Source organism: Centruroides sculpturatus, unplaced genomic scaffold (assembly GCF_000671375.1).
Source record: "Centruroides sculpturatus isolate CEXI.00-Female unplaced genomic scaffold, Cexi_2.0 scaffold2002, whole genome shotgun sequence".
Classification (NCBI taxonomy): Eukaryota; Metazoa; Arthropoda; class Arachnida; order Scorpiones; family Buthidae; genus Centruroides; species Centruroides sculpturatus.
Window position 1 is genome coordinate 67,042 of NW_019386279.1, and position 6,691 is coordinate 73,732.

The following is a 6,691-nucleotide window of genomic DNA, read 5'->3' on the forward strand; positions in this document are numbered from 1 at the left end:
CCATGCCAATTTCTTAGATAATAAAAGAATTTATGCTTTTTGTCAATTTACTAATTATTTATTTAAAAGGATGATCAAAAATATTTTCTTTTGCTTTGTTTGTTTAGTTATGGCAATGCAACACTTGGGCAATCTGCCTAGGGAGGTGTCTTCCGGGAGGTCTTTTTAAGGGAAACTGGTCCATATTTATGCGTTACTGACGTGGAGAAAACCCAGAAAACTCCATGTGGCCAGCCCGTCCGAGCGAAGTATGAACCTATGACTGAACCTGTGTTCGGGGTGAAGACCACTTGGCCACTGGTGGGCCTTTTTCTTTTGCACTTATGCCATTGTGCAGATAATTGCTAGAACACAAAATCTTTGACTAACTTGTCACTCCCCGGTGATGTCTAATCAGTAACCAGTTTAATATTAACTTTATCCAGTTTGATGTTGCATTAATACGCGAAATCCCGACGGCGACCGAGGAATCTCCAAAAAGCAAAATAAATCAAAATCTTAGGAATTTGATTCATTTCATTGAATGGACGAAATAGATATTAATCGACTTATTCAAACGAATTTCGTTCAAATTTCGGGTATCATCAAGCCTCGAGATGTAGAATTTAACATTGTCTTTTACCTCTCCACTGTAGACATTCTGCACCATGTAAGTGCAGAAGACAATTTATTTATCAAATTCTGAACACAAGAAAATGATTGAAGCAAAATTTGAAGAAAAAATTATAAATTAATTCATTAAAATAATAAAATTGATTTTTTATTTTTATTCTTACGAAATTCGAATGTTGTTGACGTGTCTTTTAATGTTTGTTTGAAATTTGTCACACGTGACAATTTGCAGTTTGATTGTGCTTTTGTTGAGCTCTGATTGCGTTGATTGTTTCGCTGTTTGCTAAAGATTTTTTAGGTAATAGTTAATATTCATCCTAGACGTAAGATTTTATTTAATATTTGCAGAAGAATCATTGCCAGAAGACATCTCGGCCCATTGATGGGCGATTCGAATCTTTTAAATTTAAATACGGAACTACGGTAAGCATTTTGCTTTTCTCGTCAATGTAATTTAAGCTTTTGTTTTCACTCGACTAATTGCAAATTTTCTTTTTTACAGAATGATGATGTTGGAGTGGTTCCGCAGGAGGTTCTGATGGAAGAAGGCGATGGTGCCGGAGGGTGTTCCTCTGACGGCACGGAACGAGTCTGTTAGATTCTGACCACGCCGGGAGAGACATTGGAACACTGGAGGCTCAAGCGAGAGGCAGCGGGTGAAGACCTTCGAGTGCATGTGGCGTGGCACTCTTCCGAAATCGAGATTATGTGATGCTACACTATGGGTCTGTCACACTTGGCCAAGGTCTTTGGGGATAATCAGGCCACAGACCTTGTTGTGGAGAATGTAGGGAGTGACAGCTCATTTGAGTTATCACTTCCTGTTTTCTCACATTTTACCTCTTCGTCTGCCGCTGCCTTGCGGAAGTCAGAATGGGGAGGAATCTGAGGAGAGAGCTGCCGAAGTCTTGGGACCGTGGTTTTGTTGCTGTGGACAGCTGCGGTTTGAAGAGGACAAAGCGGCCGTTCATCATACAAGTGAATATTTCCCGAAATCTTCGATGGTAAGAACACTTTCATTTTTTTACACATCTTATTCTCTTATCGTAATTTACTGTTTTCAGATGGATTGAAATCCTCCAATCAGCGCTCAGTAGCGCTATCGGACGTGCGCTGGTCGTACAATGTTTTCTAGCCAATCCGCTGTCAAACTCAAACACTACTGACATTACCTGATCTGCGTTTCCATGATGACAGCCTGTTTTTGAACAAGCAACTTGTTCAAAAACAGGAAAAGTGCAGAAAATCGTACATCCAGACAATTTATCCTGACACCTCCACGGCTGAGAATCAAACTGAGCTTACTTAAGCCTGTTTGATTCCTAACCAACACCAAATAATCTTACAAAAAAAATTGTCCGATAGAATCAGACTGACAGATACGCATCTATTATTTTAAGAATTTCATTAAGCAATACAGCTCTCCCTTGATAGTCCGACATCTTTTAATCCGCATGCTCAGTAGTCCGACGCAGCTCCTGTCAAGGTACCTGTCCCAGTTACGTGTCTGCTTGCACAGAAGCATGTTGCGACGTGAATCTCCCCATCCAATTCTTACACGACGACACACATTTCTTGTGTTTTCTGTGAGCAGTTCTGTTTGAACAGTTGGAGTAGGGAATATTGTAAGCTACTGCTAGCAAAACAATGCAAAATATGTAATTATTTTCGGTAATCCAGACACTTTTTGGTCCCATACCTGTCGGACTATTAAGGGAGAGTTGTATTTAAATACATAATTATGGAAGAATAATTAATGACTGAAAGTTTGATTTGATATAATTTTCTCCACTTGAATATAAACCTTAACGTTTGCCAAAAAGAGTAACACTGGGGATTTAGAAGGTTTATATTCAAGTGGAGAAAATTATATTACCTCCAGTGGTAGATAGGAAGTTCATTTGATTTGATATGTTTAACTTTTTGAATAAAATTCTATTAAAAATATTCAAATTGTTTAATATCAAATAAGATTACTTTTTAAAGAATAAAACAATTAAATTATAAGAAAGAGATTTTATTTTTTAATAAATGGATTTATTATAAATTTCACAAAAACTTGCATAATGACGACGTTACATAACAGAAAGGTGTATTAATTCATGTGAACATTTTGGCTGTGACGACGCAGTCTAACCTAGTTTTTTATGTTCATTAGAACATAAAAAACTAGGTTATACATAAAAAAACTAAATTCTTGACATCATATGCCGTAAATTTTTAGTGTCCTGTCCATACTAACCGAGGCGATGAAGTGTGCGTATTGGCCAAAATGAACATCCGTGGCCAGAGCGGTGTGGTCAGAAAAGACTTTCTGATTGTCCCACTGTTTACATAAATATATTCTGTTGACAAAGAAAAAACAAATAAGATAATTATTGATGTGTTACATAGACAATCTTAAATACAATTATTACAACTATATTGTGTTAAAAAATTAATAAATGCCTAAAAGTTTGAACCAAATGATTCACAAATGTGCCAATTCCAGCTAAGTTAAAAAGTTCAACCTGAATTGAATTTTCACACACACCTGAATTATTAATTATTTATAACCTTACTAACATGCAGTGTTCTATTTGAAATCCAAATTCTTGAATCATTAAAATCAAATATATAATAAACCATAAAATCCCAGCAAAACTGTTTTTATAGCTTGCGTGTTTGATACAACTGATACTTTCTCTGAACCACTCTTCTCTCCTGCCCACATTTATTCTTTAAAGCAATCCAGCTTGTGCTGTTACAAAAATCACACTGCTTCTTTCAACCTAATAAATTCAAGACATGTCTGTAGAGCATATAACTTATCTGACTCTGCTGTTGCTCTTAATGATGTATTCACTGCCATAAAGCACGAGTCTGGGCCAAACAACAAATCTAAGTTAGATGTCCTGGAGTTTTTCCTCCTCCTTCCTATCCTTAATTAACATTCCAGGTTGTCTCTAGGAATGCAAATGCCAAATCATCTGTACCTTTTCAGGGACATATCTCAAAAAATCACCCAACTATTTACTGCTCACAACTTTATTTTTTATTACTAACTTTAATTTACTGGTTATAGCTGTATATTCGTTTGTGAATGGTTGTCTCTTTAATCCTTTCGGTAGACTATCTTACAGCATCAAATTAATGAATTCTTTTATTATATTTTTACATATGCATTTCGAACTGGTTTCACATTTCCAGTTCCTCTTCAGTGTTCTATAAATTACAATTATAGAAATTAAGTTGGCAAAAAATATACAGATTAAAAAACTAACAAAGTATTTAGGTGTCAAGTAACACAACATAAACACATTACTAATACCTTTAAGGATTTTACACATATCTTTTTTTCCCCAGTTGGATTGTTACATTGATATGGTATCTTCATTTATCACGTTATATTGTCTTTCGTGGTATGAATCACAGTATGACATAACAATTGCTATAATTAATACAATCACAAAAAAAAAAACAACAACAACAAAATTTAGTGACATAAGTAGTTTAAAAAACTTGTAAAGTTCTCAGAAAATTATACGTACAGGTTTTTTCTGTGTACTTACTTTACTCAAAACAACAGTACAAGGCGTAAAATGTAATATGATGAAAATATCGCTATAAAACAAAACAAATATAAAAACTAAGTGGTAAATATTTCTAAAAAAAGGAAAAGGGTTTTTTTCCCCTTATAAAATATACANTTAACTTTTTGAATAAAATTCTATTAAAAATATTCAAATTGTTTAATATCAAATAAGATTACTTTTTAAAGAATAAAACAATTAAATTATAAGAAAGAGCTTTTATTTTTTAATAAATGGATTTATTATAAATTTCACAAAAACTTGCATAATGACGACGTTACATAACAGAAAGGTGTATTAATTCATGTAAACATTTTGGCTGTGACGACGCAGTCTAACCTAGTTTTTTATGTTCATTATTCTTGACATCATATGCCGTAAATTTTTAGTGTCCTGTCCATACTAACCGAGGCGATGAAGTGTGCGTATTGGCCAAAATGAACATCCGTGGCCAGAGCGGTGTGGTCAGAAAAGACTTTCTGATTGTCCCACTGTTTACATAAATATATTCTGTTGACAAAGAAAAAACAAATAAGATAATTATTGATGTGTTACATAGACAATCTTAAATACAATTATTACAACTATATTGTGTTAAAAAATTAATAAATGCCTAAAAGTTTGAACCAAATGATTCACAAATGTGCCATTTCCAGCTAAGTTAAAAAGTTCAACCTGAATTGAATTTTCACACACACCTAAATTTTATTCAGATTATTAATTATTTATAACCTTACTAACATGCAGTGTTCTATTTGAAATCCAAATTCTTGAATCATTAAAATCAAATATATAATAAACCATAAAATCCCAGCAAAACTGTTTTTATAGCTTGCGTGTTTGATACAACTGATACTTTCTCTGAACCACTCTTCTCTCCTGCCCACATTTATTCTTTAAAGCAATCCAGCTTGTGCTGTTACAAAAATCACACTGCTTCTTTCAACCTAATAAATTCAAGACATGTCTGTAGAGCATATAACTTATCTGACTCTGCTGTTGCTCTTAATGATGTATTCACTGCCATAAAGCACGAGTCTGGGCCAAACAACAAATCTAAGTTAGATGTCCTGGAGTTTTTCCTCCTCCTTCCTATCCTTAATTAACATTCCAGGTTGTCTCTAGGAATGCAAATGCCAAATCATCTGTACCTTTTCAGGGACATATCTCAAAAAATCACCCAACTATTTACTGCTCACAACTTTATTTTTTATTACTAACTTTAATTTACTGGTTATAGCTGTATATTCGTTTGTGAATGGTTGTCTCTTTAATCCTTTCGGTAGACTATCTTACAGCATCAAATTAATGAATTCTTTTATTATATTTTTACATATGCATTTCGAACTGGTTTCACATTTCCAGTTCCTCTTCAGTGTTCTATAAATTACAATTATAGAAATTAAGTTGGCAAAAAATATACAGATTAAAAAACTAACAAAGTATTTAGGTGTCAAGTAACACAACATAAACACATTACTAATACCTTTAAGGATTTTACACATATCTTTTTTTCCCCAGTTGGATTGTTACATTGATATGGTATCTTCATTTATCACGTTATATTGTCTTTCGTGGTATGAATCACAGTATGACATAACAATTGCTATAATCAATACAATCACAAAAAACAATAAAATTTAGTGACATATAAGTAGTTTAAAAAACTTGTAAAGTTCTCAAAAAATTATACGTACAGGTTTTTTTTTGTGTACTTATTTTACTAAAAACAACAGTACAAGGCGTAAAATGTAATATGGTGAAAATATCGCTATAAAACAAAACAAATATAAAAACTAAGTGGTAAATATTTCTAAAAAAGGAAAAGGGTTTTTTCCCCTTATAAAATATACATACGGACTTTTCTTTTTTTGGTTTAATATTCTTTGAACATTATTCTATTCATCAATTTTGGGCTTAGATCCGCAATATAATTAAACATTGCTACAAATAACAATATGCAATAACAATATGATTATAAACCTCGTAACAAATAAGTTGTACAAAGATTTCTATAAAAATATACATACAGGTTTTTTTCTTCATTAAATTCCAATTATGTATTGTAAAAATTCACAAATGTTAATTTACACAAGGTAATTCACGCACAGTAACTTTTACAATCTTACATTTAGTGTTAAGTATCACAAAAAATTTTTATTGGTCTATTGCAGGGGTGGCAAACCTTTTGCATACCATTCGCCAATTTTTTGACAGACGAGTTCAAATGCGCCATATAACTCGAACACTTTTTATACAGTCTTACGTTCAATGTTAGGGGTTGATAAATAGAAATAAGAATAAATCTGCTTCGCTTAGGAAAGAAAAGGGAATAACTTAATCACACAGTTGAATTAATTAATTTATGACAGTTTATTGAAGCACCAATTTACAATAGTCAACAATGATCTCCTGTACGAGAGGGTGATTGCTTCATGATGGTGCTATTGCTGCCAGAGTCTCGTTTGGTGAAGATTACTCTGCACCACAATTATTGGCACTGAGAA

The 6,691-nt window shown here is 33.1% G+C and overlaps 2 long non-coding RNA genes across 2 annotated transcripts in view; both read right to left on the minus strand.

Moving 5' to 3' along the window:
• Positions 1-2,805: 2,805 nt before the first annotated feature.
• LOC111614380 lies at positions 2,806-4,027 on the minus strand. Its single transcript, XR_002754920.1, has 2 exons — positions 3,923-4,027; positions 2,806-3,816 (listed from the first exon to the last, which is right to left on the minus strand). It is a non-coding gene; the product is annotated as an uncharacterized LOC111614380 (long non-coding RNA).
• A 300-nt stretch (positions 4,028-4,327) lies between these two features.
• LOC111614379 overlaps positions 4,328-6,691 on the minus strand; it is a 10,291-nt gene continuing 7,927 nt past the window's right edge. Inside the window, exon 2 of the long non-coding RNA XR_002754919.1 lies at positions 4,328-4,694. This is a non-coding gene — a long non-coding RNA (uncharacterized LOC111614379). The remainder of the gene's footprint in view (positions 4,695-6,691) is intronic.